Source organism: Coregonus clupeaformis, chromosome 5 (genome assembly GCF_020615455.1).
Source record: "Coregonus clupeaformis isolate EN_2021a chromosome 5, ASM2061545v1, whole genome shotgun sequence".
Taxonomy (NCBI): Eukaryota; Metazoa; Chordata; class Actinopteri; order Salmoniformes; family Salmonidae; genus Coregonus; species Coregonus clupeaformis.
Window position 1 is genome coordinate 46,538,499 of NC_059196.1, and position 21,111 is coordinate 46,559,609.

The 21,111-nt window shown below is 42.7% G+C and overlaps 1 pseudogene; it reads right to left on the minus strand.

Moving 5' to 3' along the window:
• Positions 1-384: 384 nt before the first annotated feature.
• Positions 385-21,111, minus strand: part of LOC123484504 — a 37,848-nt pseudogene continuing 17,121 nt past the window's right edge.

The following is a 21,111-nucleotide window of genomic DNA, read 5'->3' on the forward strand; positions in this document are numbered from 1 at the left end:
GTACAATTCCAAGACTGAACTTTTGTTGCTCTGATTCTAAAATGCAAACATTTACATTCTCGCATAGCTTATAGGATAGTTTTAAAGCAGATACGTCTCACTCGCTAATTAGCAGCTAAATCGCTAGCTGTTGACTCGTATTTACCCCCTTCTCAAATGCAGCAAAAACGATTCTATTCACATGGTGAGGTAATAGTGAAATAGGATAATTGAGGGGGTTTATGTTGGTATGGAGTGTATGTGATGTAGGTATGTTTGGTCCATTCTTTATCTATCCATCTACCACTATGTGATCCTGAAGCTGGCAGTGTGAGGGGTTTGTGTTTAGTTGAAACACCAGACTGAGCGAGAGAGTTGTACAGACATAAAACAAGGCACATCAAATTCATGTGGTAAGGCTGGTCCTTCAATTTCTCTAGAATTACACATTTTCAATTAAATAATTAATCATATACCCATGATTGAAGACAAACACAAATGGTTAACACTACTTGCACACCATTATTGCAACATAATAGCACCATAAACATGACATTGATGCTTGTTATAAATGGTCAGCGGTGCTATTCATTAAAGTATAATGCAATGACTGAAAACCAACCATCTAATCTACCGTATAGAATTCCAAGAAGGCGGTAATCCATTTCCTACAGTCTTACACTGGGTATAACAGGTGTAACGTCAAGCTTATGATGCATCTTGTAAATGTAATGATGCCTATCATTAGTGTTACTTCATCAATGGGTGGCCAGACTTTTACAAAAAGTGGAGATAAGTTAACCAACTGGATGTAGCCAAGAACACAACGGCCATTTTGTCCCAAAACGTCTCTGAGGTGTCGAGATGCAACATTCATAAGCTGGAGTAAAAAGGCCTTTTACACTTTCCAAAATGTATTTAACATCTCCGTGCTTCTCACTAGATTTGTCAAATCAACCCTAAAAAGTGAATTTCCCATGATTCGAAAAGAATTGCAGCAGTTCCAAGTAAAAAAGCAGAGAACGAGAGAAACAGAGGTCAATGGATTTCCTTGTACAGGAAGAACAAGAGCATAGTAGAAAACAGAACTGACAGTTTATCGACCAAGAGATTGATAAATATTTCTTTGTTTTTTTATTATTTATTCGTCTTAGTTTCGCTTTGCCTAAAAAGTTTTACAATCCTGAAGAAGAGTGCAGGGAACAGAGGCAGAGAGGGAGAGGAGAGCGTTTCCTGTTGTTTCATGATCATTCTGGAGTCTCTCCAGACCAAACCACTGTGGATTTTTTGGGAGGGGTGGGTCGGTTGATTAGTGCTCCTCCAGCCAAGATGGCGTGTCGCCACCGGGCATTTTCAACTTGATGTGGAACTCCTTGAGCGTCTGATCCAGCTGCTGCTGGTTTCCTGCATAGTACGCGCGATTGCATTGTGGAAGAGGATCAACTGGTTGTGCAACACTTTCACCTGGGAGAGGGGGAGGAGAAAGAGGAGGAAGAACAGGAGGAGGACATGAGCACTCACACCAGAGTAAACAAACACATACTCGCATTTAATGCCTGTTGAAGAACTGTGTAATGGACCAGTTTGTTTTGCTTTAGCAAATATCCCAGCAGACTTTTCAAACAGCAACACTGGTCAGTTTTATATTTGGCCAACCTGGTCTCAGAGCATTTCATATTATTCTGTAGGTAATTCCGGGACACTCCATTTAATATGATATGTTATGTTTAGTATGGTATGTACTAATTTGTGGATGTCTACAACCCATTTCCTATATGTTAAGAATTTTCTAAACGTACTATATGTTAAACATTTAGAAAAGTTGCTCATTAGCCAATATGCTAAAGTCGTCCGTGATGATATTTGAACTCGTAACCTTTGGGTTGCTAGACATTCGCTTTATACGCCCACCCGTCCAACCACTCTATGTTCGTTTTTGCTTAAGTAACCATCAGTCTTTTTTAACCATACCAAATGTAACATAATAGTAATTTGAGTGTCCAGGATTTACATTTACTATGTTACATGATGTAATGATGATTATTTTCCTGAAAATCTACCAAGTTTCAATAGTGGGAATAATTCATATTTATCCCAAGAATCACAGGAAATACCGCAAATATCTTAAGTGCCCACTTAAAGCATTTAAAACCAAGATATGGTCACTATGCCAGTGTTCTCCCCAAATAGAGGGGCGCTGCGTCACTTTGTCGGCTTGGCTGCGCCACTATCTCGACACAGAACGCGCTCAGGACGCACCCCGAGTACAGCGTTATCGAATCATACAAACTTTGTAACGGCAGTCAAACAAAAATAAAATGACCAAAGCCGCTAAGCTTGCTAGATAACTACCTTCAACGAATGACAGAATATCTCATTTGGCAAAATCGAGTTGATTATACAGATAGCAGATCAGCTCATGAATAACGGGGAGATGAAGAGTGGAAATTGTTTCAATATCAAGGCATCTTAACAGGGACCAACTCTGTTTAAAAAATGTCCATATCTACTCACATACTGTTTGCTGATCACACATTCTCTACCGAAGCTCTCATATAGGCAGCAAGTACGAGACAGCGCAGAGAAGCGGGGGAAATGTTATAGCGGTATTTTGACATGCATAAGCGAGAGACGTGCTTTAATAATGCAACCCATGAATTACAGAATAAAGTTAAGAATTTTCATGTGAGACAGGAGTCAGGATTTTGGGTTTCAGTGGGGTTGGGACTGGATAGGAAAATAGCCTAGGCTCTAGAATAGGAGAAGATAGAATTTTCCCTCATGCCTCTCTGAATTGTTAACAGACTTCATTGTCTGTGACAGAGATGCCTATGTAGTGAACTGTGCATATACCTATACAATTTGTGACTGTCTGTAGTCCGGCAGTGTCAATTATGCGTGCTTTGAATTCATGGCGACTTTGTGTGAAGTAAATACGCTAGGCTAAAGAAGGCTTCCATGCGACAACCTGTTTGGATAATGTGCTATTTAATTTTTTGCTAATCTGCTGCTGCGCATGTTGTGTATTTTGTGGAATTGCATTCGTTTGACATTGGGGAAAGATGTTGTAATTTCCCGGGTCTTGCCATTACATTTTTTGTGAAGTGTTCCCGGGACAGTCCCGGGATCCCGGTTACCCTAGTTGGCAGCAAAGGTTCCAAGACAATAGGGCTGGGCGATATATCTAATTAATTTGAAATTATGTTTTTGCGCGATATTCCAAATGCCTGTATTGGAAGAATCAAGGTTTTGTTCTTTTTTGTTTTTATGAGCGTTTATGTCTACTTGTTCTCGTGTTGTATTTTTGGCCTCGTCTCTTTCGCTCCTCTGTGCACCAGAGCCCATAGAAACACATTGGCCTTATTTTTGACCGATTTTAGCAAGAGTGAAACCTCTTGCTTCGCCTCTTCCTCTATGGTTTACACACACACACACACCAAGCCCCGCCCCCTGCCTCTCACACCAACAAAGTTGAGAGATTACTTCTTCCTCTCTGACACGCAGTTTCAACTTGCTATTTGCATTTGAGGTTTGGTCCAACAGAATTGGTCATATGGACACCAAAACACATTGAGACATTGTTTTACTATAACAGAGGAGAAGTTAACTTTTCTAACGATATCCTTTTCATGTCTCAACTACTCAAATTGTGTGCAGAGCAGACACTACTAAAACGAGAGTATCAATGCCCATTGATTCTGGAATGCCCATTGATTCAGTTTGTCGCGCGGGGGCATTGGCGTACCATTGGCAGCATTTTAGTCAGTCTGCTCTACCAGCTGTTTAGTCAGTGATTATAGCAACAAAGAAAAGCAGGTTAAACTATTTTGATAAAATCCTTACATTATTAGTGGGTCTTATGGTTGTGGAAGTCTTATATTTATCCTAGGTATAACTTCACAAGCCCTGAATTCATTAGATTATTGCTGACTGTTTGAAATCCAGTGTATTTGACCTTTAATCGTACAACAATGCTTATTTAAAAAATCGCGCATAAGTAAAAAAGGCCATATCGCCCAGCCCTACAAGCCCTACAAGTCAATTACATCCTAGTAAAGACGCAAAAATCTGGTCACATGTATTCTGTACTAGCCCTTGACGCAAAAAAAAAGACTAAGCCTACTCCTGACATGGCAGCTAAAACTAGCTTCTGAAGTACCTTGTTCTCTTCCAGGAATTTGAGCTTGACGGAGACATCGTTGCGCATCTTCTCGTACTTCTCGCGGTGGATCTGGAACTGCTGCTGGGAGTGTTCTATCTTGGGAAGCGTGGTGGCATCCCGCGGGCCCAGGTTCAATTCCTCCAGGTCTGTGCGGTACGCGTCATATTCAACCCTACAGTGGGCGTCAAAGAGCAGACGGAGGTCAACTACATACAATTATTTTAACTTACATACTTCAGGTACTACAGCAGTCTGCCCAACTCCTATGGTCATCGTCTTGCCAGACAATGACCAGAGGAGTTGGTTATACAGCACAAACAGATCTGGGACCAAGTTAGGGATAGTAACACGACAAACAGTCAAACAAAATCCTACAAAACGTTGATGATACCTCCCCAAAACGTCAACTAAATCTTGTAATAAATAATGTGGAAATTGAGAAAGTTGGATTGTAAACTGTCATGGTCAAAACATATTGATACAAGAGTAGCTAAGATTGGGAGAAGTCTGTCCATAATAAAGAGCTGCTCTACCTTCTAAACAGCACTATCAACAAGGCAGGTCCTACAGGCCCTAGGTTTTGTCGCACCTGGACTACTGTTCAGTCGTGTGTTCAGGTGCCACAAAAAGGGACATAGGAAAATTGCAATTGGCTCAGAACCGGGTAGCACGGCTGGCCCTTGGATGTACACAGAGGGCTAACATTAATAATATGCATGTCAATCTCTCCTGGCTCAAAGTGGAGGCGAGACTGACTTCATCACTACTTGTGAGAGGTATTGACATGTTGAATGCACCAAGCTGTCTGTTTGAACTACTGGCACACAGCTCGGACACCCATGCATACCCCACAAGACATGCCACCAGAGGTTTCTTCACAGTCCCCAAGTCCAGAACAGACTATGGGAGGCGCACAGTACTACATAGAGCCATGACTACATGGAACTCTATTCCACATCAAGTAACTGATGCAAGCAGTAAAATTAGATTTTAAAAGACAAAAATACACCTTATGAAAAAGCGGGGACTGTGAAGCAACACAAACATAGGCACAGACATATGCATACACACACGATTACATATGCACTATACACATTTTGTACTGTGGATATGTGGTAGTGGTGGAGTAGGGGCCTGAGGGCACACAAATCTGTGAAAGTATTGTAATGTTTTTAAAATTGTATAAACTGCCTTAATTTTGCTGGACCCCAGGAAGTGTAGGTGCTGCTAATGGGGATCCATAATAAATACAAACAAAAAACTGGACATGGCAATTTCCCTAAACTGAGTCAATTTCAGAAAATGACTAGGAAAAACATATGCCCTCAAAATGTTCAATAAGAGGATGTAAGTCAGTCAACAAGTAACAGTAAACTAATTTAAACTGATATTCTCATTACCTGGCAGTTTCATACTGTTTGATGTTAATCATAGTGTCCTCAATTGTTTTGTCCACCAGTGTGTTCACGCTGGCGATGAAAAAAGTTGATCGACCCCATTAGGGTCTCCCCATTTTTGGACAAGAGTTTTTGAGTGTCAGCATTGTAGCCAAACTCCTCCTGAAAGACAAGATTACATCACACACTTTTTAGACAATTCAATAAGATATGAAATACCATAGAATAGTATTATCTGTGCAAGCACATTATCGTTGAATATGATCAAATTCTACTTTCCTAAAATACGAGATTAATGGATATTGAGTGACCCCTCAATGTCATGGGCAAATTATTTTTAGAGTGAGGACTTAATTACATACACTACCAGTCAAAAGTTTGGACACACCTACTCATTCAAGGATCATTCTTTTTTAAACTATTTTTTACATTGTAGAATAATAGTGAAGACATCAAAACTATGAAAGAACACATATGGAATCATGTAGTAACCAAAAAAAAGGGTTAAACAAAACAAAATATATTTTATATTTGAGATTCTTCAAATAGCCACCCTTTGCCTTGATGACAGCTTTGCACACTATTGGCATTCTCTCAACCAGCTTCATGAGGTAGTCACCTGGAATGCATTTCAATTAACAGGTGTGCCTTGTTAAAAGTTAATTTGTGGAATGTCTTTCCTTCTTAATGCGTTTGAGCCAATCAGCTGTGTTGTGACAAGGTAGGGTGGTATACAGAAGATAGCCCTATTTGGTAAAAGACCAAGTCCATATTATGGCAAGAACAGCTCAAATAAGCAAAGAGAAACTACAGTCCATCATTACTTTAAGGCATGAAGGTCAGTCAATACAGAACATTTCAAGAACTTTGAAAGTTTCTTCAAGTGCAGTCACAAAAACCATCAAGCACTATGATGAAACTGGTTCTCATGAGGACCGCCACAGGAATGGAAGACCCAGAGTTACCTCTGCTGCAGAGGATAAGTTCATTAGTTACCAGCCTCAAAAAATGTAGCCCAAATAAATGCTTCACAGAGTTCAAGTCACAGACACATCTTAACATCAACTGTTCAGAGGGGGACTGTGAATCAGGCCTTCATGGTCAAATTGCTGCAAAGAAACCACTACTAAAGGACACCAATAAGAAGAAGAGACCTGCTTGGGCCAAGAAACACGAGCAATGGGCATTAGAGCAGTGGAAATTTGTCCTTTGGTCTGGAGTCCAAATTGGAGATTTTAGGTTCCAACCGCTGTGTCTTTGTGAGACGCGGTGTGGGTGAACGGATGATCTCCGCATGTGTAGTTCCCACCGTAAAACATGGAGGTGGTGGTGTTATGGTGTCGGGGTGCTTTGCTGGTGACACTGTCTGTGATTTATTTAGAATTCAAGGCACACTTAACCAGCATGGCTACCACATCATTCTGCAGCAATACGCCATCCCATCTGGTTTGGTGGGACTATCATTTGTTTTTCAACAGGACAATGACCCAACACACCTCCAGGCTGTGTAAGGGCTATTTTACCAACAAGGACAGTGATGGAGTTCTGCATCAGATGACCTGGCCTCCACAATCCCGACCTCAACCCAATTGAGACAGTTTGGGATGAGTCGGACCGCAGAGTGAAGGAAAAGCAGCCAACAAGTGCTAAGCATGTGGGAACTCCTTCAAGACGGTTGGAAAAGCATTCCAGGTGAAGCTGGTTGAGAGAATGCCAAGAGTGTGCAAATCTGTCATCAAGGCAAAGGGTGGCTATTTGAAGAATCTCAAATATATTTTGGTTTGTTTAACACTTTTTGGGTTACTACATGATTCCATATGTGTTATTTTCCCACATATGCTGAGTACTTGAGATGATTGTGGACTACAGGAAAAAGAAGAGGACCGAGCACGCCCCCATTCTCATCGACTGGGCTGTAGTGGAGAAGGTTGAGAGCTTCAAGTTCCTTGGTGTCCACATCACCAACAAACTAACATGGTCCAAGCACACCAGGACAGTCGTGAAGAGGGCACGACAAAAGCTATTCCCCCTAAGGAGACTGAAAAGATTTGGCATGGGTCCTCAGATCCTCAAAAGGTTCTACAACTGCACCATTGAGAGCATCCTGACTGGTTGCATCACTGCCTGGTATGGCAACTGCTCGGCCTCCGACCGCAAGGCACCACAAAGGTAGTGCGTACGGCCCAGTACATCACTGGGGCCAAGCTTCCTGCTATCCAGGACCTCTATACCAGGCGTTGTCAGAGGAAGGCCCTAAATATTGTCAAAGACTCCAGCCACCCTAGTCATAGACTGTTCTCTCTGCTATCGCATGGCAGCGGTACCGGAGCGCCAAGTCTGGGTTCAAGAGGCTTCTAAACAGCTTCTACCCCCCAAGCCATAAGACTCCTGAACATCTAATCAAATGGCTACCCAGACTATTTGCATTTGCCCCCCTCCCCCCTCCCCTCTCCCCCCTGCTACTCTGTTTATTATCTATGCATAGTCACTTGAATAACTCTACCTACATGTACAGTGGGGAAAAAAATTATTTAGTCAGCCACCAATTGTGCAAGTTCTCCCACTTAAAAGATGAGGCCTGTAATTTTCATCATAGGTACACGTCAACTATGACAGACAAATTGAGAAAAAAAATCCAGAAAATCACATTGTAGGATTTTTTATGAATTTATTGCAAATTATGGTGGAAAATAAGTATTTGGTCACCTACAAACAAAGCAAGATTTCTGGCTCTCCCCAGACCTGTAACAACTTCTTTAAAAGGCTCCTCTGTCCTCCACTCGTTACCTGTATTAATGGCACCTGTTTGAACTTGTTATCAGTATAAAAGACACCTGTCCACAAGCTCAAACAGTCACACTACAAACTCCACTATGGCCAAGACCAAATAGCTGTCAAAGACACCAGAAACAAAATTGTAGACCTGCACCAGGCTGGGAAGACTGAATCTGCAACTAGGTAAGCAGCTTGGTTTGAAGAAATCAACAGTGGGAGCAATTATTAGGAAATGGAAGACATACAAGACCACTGATAATCTCCCTCGATCTGGGGGCTCCAGCAAATCTCACCCCGTGGGGTCAAAATGATCACAAGAACGGTGGCAAAAATCCCAGAACCACGGGGGGGGACCTAGTGAATGACCTGCAGAGAGCTGGGACCAAAAGTAACAAAGCCTACCATCAGTAACACACTACGCCGCCAGGACTCAAATCCTGCAGTGCCAGACATGTACCCCCTGCTTAAGCCATACATGTCCAGGCCCGTCTGAAGTTTGCTAGAGTGCATTTGGATGATCTAAAAAAGAATTGGGAGAATGTCATATGGTCAGATGAAACCAAAATATAACTTTTTGGTAAAACTCAGCTACGTCGTGTTTGGAGGACAAAGAATGCTGAGTTGCATCCAAAGAACACCATACCTGCTGTGAAGCATGGGGGTGGAAACATCATGCTTTGGGGCTGTTTCTCTGCAAAGGGACCAGGACGACTGATCCGTGTAAAGGAAAGAATGAATGGGAGCCAGTATCGTGAGATTTTGGTGAAAACCTCCTTCCATCAGCAAGGGCATTGAAGATGAAACGTGGCTGGGTCTTTCCAGCATGACAATGATCCCAAACAAACCTCCCGACAACGAAGGAGTGGCCCCGTAAGAAGCATTTCAAGGTCCTGGAGTGGCCTAGCCGGTCTCCAGATCTCAACCCCATAGAAAATCTCTGGAGGAAGTTGAAAGTCCGTGTTGCCCAGCAACAGCCCCAAAACATCACTGCTCTAGAGGAGATCTGCATGGAGGAATGGGCCAAAATACCAGCAACAGTGTGTGAAAACCTTGTGAAGACTTACAGAAAACATTTGACCTGTGTCATTGCCAACAAAGGTATATAACAAAGTATTGAGAAACTTTTGTTATTGACCAAATACTTATTTTCCACCATAATTTGCAAATAAATTCATTAAAAATCCTACAATGTGATTTGTCTGTCATAGTTGACTTATGTACCTATGATGAAAAATTACAGGTTCTCTCATCTTTTAAGTGGGAGAACTTCACATTGTGGCTGACTAAATATTTTTTTCCCCACTGTAAGTACATGCATTGGACAGACAGTGTAGTGTAGGATGCGACTACATTTTGCGGGTGAGGAGCGCTGGGTATGAAGCGCCCGGCATGTTATGACATGCATAATCTGAGGGGCTCACAGTATTATACCTACGAAGGAGTGGCTTCTTTGAAGAAACTTTGAATGTCTTTGAACTTCAGAGTTGGCTTAACAAACATAGGACCAGAGCTAGCCCTTGATCATGACACTCCAGTTCCATTACGTTACACATAATGCACTCCTAGAGTTTGGTGCAGACCAGAGCTAGCTAACAAGTTTGTGTGTGTAAAGCGGCACCAGAATTAAAAATAATGAATCAATATAAAATGTGATATCTATAGTATCCTTAACCAGAATTGAAAAAAGTTAATCCATTGTTCTCTAATTAAAAAATCCATCTCCCTAATTTTTTGAATCACTCCTGTAAAGTCGGTAGCTACAGTAGACTGCATGCTTCGGAAGGAGGGTAGGGTGGCCTACAAACACACTGGCAAAGATTTTCAGCTGGCGGGCAGGCAGACACTGGAATAAGTTTGAGTGATAGTGAGGGCGATAAAATAACATTATTAACCGGTTCCCGTGTTAAAAAAACTGATCACGTTTGTTCTCGGTTCTGGTTCTGGTTCTGGTTCTATTCTCAAAATGTCTGATGATAATTTTCAGTTCTGTTCCCTGAACTGGTTCCAACCCCTGATCCTGATTGCCTAGTCACTTTTATCCCTACCTACATGTCCTGTTGAAGTCGGAAGTTTACATACACTTAGGTTGGAGTCATTAAAACTTGTTTTTCAACCACTCCACAAATTTCTTGTTAACAAACTCTAGTTTTGACAAGTCGGTTAGGACATCTACTTTGTTCATGGCGCAAGTAATTTTTCCAACAATTGTTTACAGACAGATTATTCACTTATAATTCACTGTATCACAATTCCAGTGGGTCAGAAGTTTACATACACTAAGTTGACTGTGCCTTTAAACAGCTTGGAAAATTCCAGAAAATGATGTCATGGCTTTAGAAGCTTCTGACGGGCAAATTTACATCATCTGAGTATATTGAGGTGTACCTGTGGAAGTATTTCAAGGCCTACCTTCAAACTCAGTGCCATTTTGCTTGACATCATAGGAAATCAAATGAAATCAGCCAAGACCTCAGAAAAATAAATGTAGACCTCCACAAGTCTGGTTCATCCTTGGGAGCATTTCCAAATGCCTGGGTACCAGTTTCATCTCTACAAACAATAGTACGCTAGTATAAACACCATGGGACCATGCAGCCGTCGTACCGCTCAGGAAGGAGCGCATTCTGTCTCCTAGAGATGAATGTAACTCTTTGGTCTTGGCCATAGTGGAGTTTGGAGTGTGACTGTTTGGGTTGTGGACAGGTGTCTTTTATACTGATAACAAGTTCAAACAGGTGCCATTAGTACAGGTAGCAAGTGGAGGACAGAGGAGCCTCTTAAAGAAGAAGTTACAGGTCTGTGAGAGCCGAAATCTTGCTTGTTTGTAGGTGACGAAATACTTATTTTCCACCATCATTTGCAAATAAATTCATTAAAAATCTTACAATGTGATTTTCTGGATTTTTCTCTCTCAATTTGCTCTGTCATAGTTGTTGTGTACCTATGATGAAAATTACAGGCTCTCTCTCATCTTTTTAAGTGGGGAACTTGCACAATTGGTGGCTGCTAAATCACTTTTTTTTCCCCCTGTAGCTTGCCCGCACCATAGCAAGATGCTCTATCCATTGGTGAAGTAATTTAATGTAGAGCAAAATGTAAAACAATAATGATTTCAGAGGTTTAAAAAGTTACAAAAATAAAGCGATATAAACCATTACTTCTTTGGGGGTTCGTCCGGTTCAGAACTTAATTTTGCTGGTCAGAACAGTGGAACAAAAAAAATAATGGTTCTCTACAGAGCGAAGCGGTTGGGGAAATAATTTAGGTTCCAACCCCTTATCAGGATAGATATAACAGAGTAGCAGCAGTGTATGTGAGGAGAGTGAAAGTGTGTTTATGTGTGAGTGTGTGTAGCGACAATATGCATGTGTGTGTGTGTGAGCGTACAGTATATAGTGTGTGTGTGTGTGTGTTACATTTTACGTTTACATTTTAGTCATTTGGCAGACGCTCTTATCCAGAAGCGACTTACAGTTAGTGAATACATATTATTTTTATACTTGCCCCCCGTGGGAATCGAACCCACAACCCTGGCGTTGCAAGCGCCATGCTCTATTAACTGAGCTACATCCCTGCCGGCCATTCCCTCCCCTACCCTGGCGGGCTGGGCCAATTGTGCACCGCCCATGAGTCTCCCGGTCGCGGCCCGGCTGCAGCAGAGCCTGGATTCGAACCAGGATCTCTAGTGGCACAGTCGCACTGCGTGAGTGCCTTGACCACTGCACCACTCAGGAGTACACTGCGCCACTTAGGAGTACTTCATCTGGATGAAGAAAGGAAGTCATTTCAGAGTATTGAGAAAGAACCAGAACCAGAAATGGCCATCCTTACAAGGTAGAAGTTGCCCAAAACCACAGTGCTAGTGTGATGTGTGAGTGTGCATAGAGCCAGTGCAAGAAAGTCAGTGCGCCCCAAAAGAAAAAAGGATATTTGTTTTCGTATTTCTTACTATTTCAATACATTTACTACAAATAATAAATGATGCATCATGTATAAAACAGCTAAGTCACATAAAATAGGTCCGGCTTTGCATTAAGCGGTCTGTCTTTTAAATCCACTTTATTTGAGACAAATGAAAACAATTTATCAAAGGCTTTTAGTGTGTTTGAGAATTCAACACAAGTAAACCCACTCAGCATCATCCGCACTGGGGCAACCTGTAGCAGCTCAAGTTTTTAAAAAAAGGAGAAAAAACAGAATGTGGCTGGGTGTCAATAGTCTTATCTTCCTTTCCTAATAATCACTGACTGATCTGACAGGTGAAAGCAGAATAGTGGAAACCTATCCAGTCCTTTCACTAGCAATCAGTGGTTATGAAAAAAATAAAATGATGAAGAAAGGAAGTCATTTCAGAGTATTGAGAAAGAACCAGAACCAGAAATGGCCATTCTTACAAGGTAGAAGTTGCCCAAAACCACAGATCTAGGATGAAGTTACTTTACCCCCAATCCTAAACTTACATTAGCATTACGGCATGAAAAAAAATTATCCTGTATCACTATTGGTTTAAACTAAGCGAGCTTCAGGTTGCTCGTTTAGGTCAAAGTCAAAACCGAGTGGCTGACTACATGAAGCTCCGGCGACTTAAGGCCGAGGTCAGCGGGCGTACGCCAGTTGCCGCTGAGTCTGCATCATCTGGGTGAGCTGGTTGTGCCAGTGTCTGGGTCAGCTTGACCCGTGGACTTGCGCTTGTTGTCACGCGGCACGATCTGCCCTCCGGCTCCCGGTCCACCGTCCGTGAGCCACGGCCGGCTTCTCTGACAAGGTCTGCCTGGTGCACTGCGGGGAGAGAAGCGTTCGCATTCCTAGTGTAACAGACCAAAAAATGGAGCGATTTAGCATTGTTAGATTCGGAGTAACTGGCCGTTTCAAAAAATTAGTGTTAGCATATATTATCCCAGTGTAACTGACCTGGGGTTTTGAACAACTTAGTGTTAGCATAGTTAGCATCCAAAAGTAGCTGACCTTGGGTTTTCAAACAAGTTAGCGCTAACATCATTAGCATTCTAGTGTATCTGATGTTCGGTTGAGAACAAGTTAACATTAGCATAGTTAGGATCCTAGTGTGGCCAACCCCAGGTACCAAACACAGGTCATCGACATGTCTCAAGACCATGTTAGCCCTCTGAGCTAAAGCCTCTGGGAGCAGAAGATTTTATTTAAAGGTTATCTAAAGTTGTGTCACATTCAAGGCAATATCTTTAATGGATATTAAAAGTATGTAGTGTCGTGTAGTATCACTGAGAAACAGTTTGGCTGCATCAGATGTTCTACAGCAACCCTTTTGTCTTATTCTTTTGTGAGTGTACAATAAAGCAGGGGAGCCATCAGTAAACATTCACAGCACAATGGGGAGTTATGGACAGATGAGATCATCGGTGGCTCACCAATCCAACTATGGCTATGAAATGCTGTGTGTGTCTGTTGCGATGCCAGCTGCAGATGCCAGCCAGGGTGAACAATGAAAGGAAAAGGGGTAGTCTACCTGCTAAGTCGGAAATGGTTGTGAGAGGAGGGAGGGACTAAGGAGATAGAGGTGTGAAAAAAACAATGTTGAGAATGTGTGAGTGAGAGAAGAAAGAAGGGGCAGTAGGTGCTGGTGGTAAGTATTACTTTGTGCGTGTTGATGCTCCGCTTCCTCACTAGGTCCAGTTCCCATGGCCGGGTTCTTCGGTCGTCTGCCGGACCACCCGGCCCGCTCTGTGGCTGCCCTTGCATAGTGCCTGAAAAGCGGCTGTCATGAATGTTGAAGACTGTATCTGTTGGCTGGGAGCTCTAGTAAGATATCATAAAGTGTTAGGAATATACAATGTAGATGTGAGACTGGTGAATCAATCATAGGATTGATATATAATTTCCAGTCAGACTGGAACATGGAAACACTGAGTCAAAGTTAGATGCTGACTATGATACTTTGGCGATTATCATCTACAGGTGAAATACTACACAAAGTATCGTTCACCTTCAGGGAAAGAAGTGAGGGATAAGCAACTGCAAGGAGTTTCATTTAAGTAGAAGGGAGATTTTTTCAGTTTGAGGGAGGCAAAGACAGCCTGCAAGGAACTGTGGGAGCCCAGTAATGCAAGGAGGATACAGGAGTTAAGCTGGGATGCTGGTTAAAACTCAGGTGAACTGTGTAAGGCTTGGTTGGTCCTAGCAAGTGTGCGTTTGGGAAATGTTGAAAAAGAAGAGGTCCCCTATAACCAGCTATGGGAGAAATGCAGACAACCGTCAGAATTAGTTGCCAGTAGCCTAACCTCAGCTGTTCTCGAACCGGAGACCACCGTCGGTAGTCGCATCATTCGCAGCTCAAAGCCAAAGGTGAAATTGTATGAATAGGGGAGAGAGGGGAAGGGACGGGGGAAGACAGCGAAAGCGGTAGTAGAGTCGATGAAGAAGGGCGTGGGCGATGGATTTTAAAGGAATGACACAGAGCCTTGATAAAAGGAAGGAGCAAGGAGAGAGGCCCAACCAGAAAAAGAGGGAGCAGAAAGCAGGTCCGTATACATCTCGTCTCTGTTGCTGCGGGTACCTTTCTGTATCTCAGCCTGGCTATCCGCTGGTTGGTGGCGCCAGCTTGGCTGGCGCGCTTGGCCGAGCTGGGGGCTTCAGGTGCCACGGGAGGCGTGGGCCGGCTTGCCTGACACTGGAAACAGCAGGCAACAGTGGTGATTGATTAGTGAGTCAATTCATCAACACCTCCCTATCTAGAGCTGTGAAATGAAATCTCCCACGGGTCCTCCTTGGGTGTTCTTTGGGTCTCATTGGCTCTATAGATGGGGCGGCTCACCACTAAAACCAAATAGGGGGTGTAATCCGGAGATGACAGGCACAGAACAGACCACTGGACTAAAATGGGATCCACTGGGTTCAGTGGCGCAACTAGGTTGATATTTTACCAAGAAAGACTCCTAGAGCAATTGGACTACCTGACACCACATTGGACACAGTGTACTGTACCTGCACCTTGCTTTTTGTTTGATATTACTTCTCAGGAAAACTCCATGGGATAGCGGTTTTGTACTTAGCATTTAAGCCTATGCTCGGCTTTTAACGAATAGCACTGAGATTTTGCTGTAAAATGAGTGTTCTATCATTACGGCCTTACTATCTTTGTAGGCTTGCCTTTGGGGTTTTATGGGTTGGCCAGCTGAGATGTGACAGGTCAGGTCTGGGCCTGTATTCATAAAGTGTCTCGTGGAGTGCTGAGCTAAGATACATTTACCTTTAATGATAATAAATAAAATATCAGTCGGACAGATCCTAGATCAGACAATTTGTGAATACTGGCCCAGGTCAGGTCGGAACCTTCTCAGTGTGTTGATGTGTCCTCATGTGGGGCGAAATAAACACACACCTGTTTAAGCGAGGTGCTGGCTTGCGAGTAGAACACTTGAAAAAGAAAAGGAACCGCACACTCTAGAGCTCAGATGCAATAATTGAATAACCTAATAGCCAAAAAGCGTTTCAGACAAGCTGTCTTCATCAGGTATAGCTGACAAACACTGCGGGTCACTAGTTTATATAGTTTCAAAGGCACACACACAGGTGTCTGTAATAATAGTTGGGTGTGGCTCGATATCTTTGGTTAATTTACAGATATAAATATAACATAAATGGATAGCATAAGATAATAGATACAATCTTTGGCTACATAGGCCTACAAACATTTACAATGAATAGCAAATCAATAATCACAAGAATGGCCTCAGATCAAAGTCAGCGGTGAGACCGAAGGGAGCAAGGGTCTTTAAATTAATCCAGGCAGCCTCTCATTTTAACACCATAAGTTGTCGAGGTCACCCCCCTCTCCTAGGGAGGGTGGCGTGTTCGATGCCGATATAGCGTAGGGACGAAGTGAGTGGTTTCGCTTCCCAAAAAGTGGTGTGTCCTCATGGACACCACATACCCCCAAACACAGGTATCCACAAACAGCAGAGTTCAAGTTGTTGCCTGGGACACAGTTCACCCTGGTTCGCCTTGCTGGTGATGACTGGGCGTTTCAACACATCACACAAAGCCTCTGCGATGATAAGTATGTGCGCTACTATCAACCAACAATACTGTATGCTACCATGTCTGCCTTTAGCTATGTTCGGAAAGGACTACCACTTTCAAAGTGTACCCACTTCATTATTATTATTTTTGACAATAATTCATGCCCATGTATTTTATGGTAAATATATATTTTGTATATTTTCCCCCTAACCCAATCATCCCCTCCCTTAGTTCGAGTAAACTATTGGACAACAATACTTAGGCTTCTACTTCCTGCTTATAACTTACATACTATATACATTTTACGGACACAGTATCCATTTTACATTAGTCATCTTGTTTATTTTTTTATTTTTTATTATTTTTAGCCCCACCCTTCAGCTCCCCTCAACCCCTCCCACCATCAGTTTTGGTTTCTATGTAGCCATATATTTTTTTACTGTGATGAACCTTTCCTGAACCCTTTCTATTCTCATAGTCAATACAGATTGTAAATTAAAGAAAATGTTTTGCTAAAAGTATTATTATAATATTAATCGGAATTTATTATGGCTATGACTTTTCAAATCCCCCAGCAGTGCTATTTGCAGAGTTAGCTCCAGGTAAATGTTGTAATTCTTCAACCATTCCTGAACCTGCGATTAAAAAACAAGCTACATATGGGCAGTACCAAAACAAGCGATCTAGTGAGTTCCTGACTCTTCGGCTAAAATCTGCAGAGCTGGGATGGTTGTATCCCCCCACACATATAACATTCTATTGGCCAAGCCCGGGCCTGGCGCTGGGCCGGTGTGAGGCGCCCTATGGGACTCCCAATTACGGCCGGTTGTGTTACAGCCTGGAATCGGGTGGCAGGTAGCTTAGTGGTTGGCGTCGTGCCAGTAAGCCGAAAGGTTCGCTGGTTTCTAATCCCCGAGCCGGCTAGGTGAAAAAATCTGTCGATGTGCCCTTAGCAAGGCATTAACTCCTAATTGCCCTGTAGTCGCTCTGGATAGAGCGTCTGCTAAACGACAAAAATGTAAAATGTAATGAATCGAACCCAGGCGGTCTGATGTGGCGTCATGTGTTGAATATTGTTGCATAGATACTGTATCACTGAAGTGAAACCTTTTGGTTCCGTTAATTAGTCACGAGAGTCAATTGATGCAAGCATGTCTTGGCCCTATGGTCAAGTCTCTTTGTGTTCAGTGACTTCACTTCCCTCAATAGGCTTGAATGGGCCTGCCAAGGTAAGTATTTTCCAGTTCCCACCACAGCCTCAAATCTATACAGCTTGTGTAAAAACTTTCCAATAGGTCTTGATGAATTCCGAGTGATAACGCGAATCTACATGACATGAAAGAGGGGACGGCGGCCACTCAGGGTCCAACCTTCGGACGCCAGCGCCTCCAATCCGTTGCCAAGGGGGGAGAGAGATAATTTATTTGCATGTGTAGCGACGATGCAATAATGAAAAGGGGAGCCAGGAGGAAAACAAGCGGAGATCAAGGCGATTATTAAAACTCAATTGGACTCCTCCTTTATAAATTCAAATGCCGTCCTCATCTATCCATATCTCTGGTGCTGGACATGGGGGCAGCTTGTTAGGGCAACACAAACAAAGTACCTTGCATTTTGCAACCTGAACTGGAACACCGGGGTTGATGGGGAGGCGGCGTGGTCGAAAGGGAATAACGCAAACTAGGCTTGGGTGGTATACCATCTACCGGGGTGTTTTTGAAATACTGATTGTATGATTTTCAATACAGTGCAAAAAATAGAAATAATATATTATACACTGCCGGTCAAAAGGTTTTAGAACACCTACTCATTCAAGGGGTTTTCTATATTTTTTACTATTTTCTACATTGTAGAATAACAGTGAAGACATCAAAACTATGAAATAACACATGGAATCATGTAGTAACCAAAGAAGTGTTCAACAAATCAAAATATATTTTATAATTGAGATTCTTCAAAGTAGCCACCCTTTGCCTTGTGCAGCTTTGACACCTCTTGGCATTCTCTCAACCAGCTTCACCTGGAATGCTTTTCCAACAGTCTTGAAGGAGTTCCCACATATGTGGAGCACTTGTTGTCTGCTTTTCCCCTTCATCTCTGCGGTAAGACTCATCCCAAACCATCTCAATTTGGTTGAGGATTGTCGAGGCCAGGTCATCTGATGCAGCACTCCATCACTCTCCTTCTTGGTAAAATAGTCCTTACACAGCCTGGAGGTGTGTTGGGTCAGTGTCCTGTTAAAAAAACAAATAACAGTCCCACCAAACCAGATGGGATGGCGTATTGCTGCCAGAATGATGTGGTAGCCAGCTGCTGGTTAAGTGTGCCTTGAATTCTAAATAAATCACAGACAGTGTGCCAGCAAAGCACCCCTCACACCATCGCTACCACCTCCTCCATGTCTTACGGTCGGGAACTACACATCCGGAGATCATCCGTTCACCCACACGCGTCTCACAAAGAACGGTTGGAACCTAAAATCTCCAGTTTGGCTCCAGACCAAAGGACAAATTTCCACCGCTCTAGTGCCCATTGCTCGTGTTTCTTGGCCCAAGCAGGTCTCTTCTTCTTATTGGTGTCCTTTAGTCAGTGGTTTCTTTTGCAGCAATTAACCATGAGGCCCTGATTCACAGTCCCCCTTACAGTTGATGTTTAGATGTGTCTGTGACTTGAACTCTGTGAAGCATTTATTTGGGCTACATTTTTTTGAGGCTAGTAATAATGAACTTATCCTCTGCAGCAGAGGTAACTCTGTCTTCCATTCCTGTGGCGGTCCTCATGAGAACCAGTTTCATCATAGTGCTTGGTGGTTTTTGTGACTGCACTTGAGAAAGCGTTCAATGTTCTGTATTGACTGACCTTCATGTCTTAAAGTAATGATGGACTGTAGTTTCTCTTTGCTTTTTTGAGCTGTTCTTGCCATAGTATGGACTTGGTCTTTTACCAAATAGGGCTATCTTCAGTATACCCCCTACCTTGTCACAACCACAACTGATTGGCTCAAACGCATTAAGAAGGAAAGAAATTCCAGAAATTAACTTTTAACAAGGCACACCTCCAGGTGACTAGCACATGAAGCTGTTGAGAGAATATAGAAGAATGTACAAAGCTGTCATCAAGGCAAAAGGTGGCTATTTGAAGAATCTCAAATATAAAATACAGTGGGGGAAAAAAGTATTTAGTCAGCCTCCAATTGTGCAAGTTCTCCTACTCAAAAAAGATGAGAGAGGCCTGTAATTTTCATCCTAGGTACGCGTCAACTATGATCAAATTGAGAAAAGAAAATCCAGAAAATCACATTGCTAGGATTTTTAATGAATTTATTTGCAAATTATGGTGGAAAATAAGTATTTGGTCAACTACAAACAAGCAAGATTTCTGCCTCACAGACCTGCAACTTCTTCTTTAAGAGGCTCCTCTGTCCTCCACTCGTTACCTGTATTAATGGCACCTCTTTGAACTTGTTATCAGTATAAAAAGACACCTGTCCACAACCTCAAACAGTCACACTCCAAAACGCCACTATGGCCCCAAGACCAAAGAGCTGTCAAAGGACACCAGAAACAAAATTGTAGACCTGCACCAGGCTAGGAAGACTGAATCTGCACCCTAGGTAAGCAGCTTGGTCTGAAGAAATCAACTGTGGGAGCAATTATTAGGAAATGGAAGACTGATAATCTCCCTCGATCTGGGAGCTCCACGCAAGATCTCACCCCGTGGTCAAAATGATCACAAGAGCGGTGAGCAAAAATCCCAGAACCACCAGGGGGCTAGTGAATGACCTGCAGAGAGCTGGGACCAAAGTAACAAAGCCTACCATCAGTAACACACTACGCCGCCAGGGGACTCAAATCCTGCAGTGCCAGGCGTGTTCCCCCTGCCTAAGCTCAGTACATGTCCAGGCCCGTCTGAAGTTTGCTAGAGTGCATTTGGATGATCCAGAAAGGATTAGGGAATGTCATATGGTCAGATGAAACCAAAATAGAACTTTTTGGTAAAACTCAACTATTGTTTGAAGGACAAAGAATGCTGAGTTGTATCCAAAAACACCATACCTACTGCTGAAGCATGGGGGTGGAACATCATGCTTTGGGGCTGTTGTTCTGCAAAGGAACCAGCCGACTGATCCGTGTAAAGGAAAGAATGAATGGGGCCATGTATCGTGAGATTTTGAGTGAAAACCTCCTTCCATCATGCAAGGGCATTGAAGATGAAAGCGTGGCTGGGTCATTCAGCATGACAATGATCCCAAACACACAGCCCGGGCAACGAAGGAGTGGCTTCATAAGAAGCATTTCAAGGTCTTGGAGTGGCCTAGCCAGTCTCCAGATCTCAACCCATAGAAAATCTTTGGAGGGAGTTAAAAGTCTGTGTTGCCCAGCGACAGCCCCAAAACATCACTGCTCTAGAGGAGATCTGCATGGAGGAATGGGCCAAAATACCAGCAACAGTGTGTGAAAGCCTTGTGAGGACTTACAGAAAAGCGTTTGACCTGTGTCATTGCCAACAAAGGGTATATAACAAAGTATTGAGAAAATTTTGTTGTTGACCAAATACCTATTTTTCCCCCATAATTTGCAAATAAATTCATTAAAAATCCTACAATGTGATTTTCTGGATAATTTTTTCTCATTTTTGTCTGTCATAGTTGGCGTGTACCTATGATGAAAATTACAGGCCTCTCATCTTTTAAGTGGGAGAACTTGCACAAGTGGTGGCTGACTAAATACTTTTTTCCCCCACTGTATATTTTGATATGTTGAACACTTTTTTTGGTTACTACATGATTCCATGTGTTAT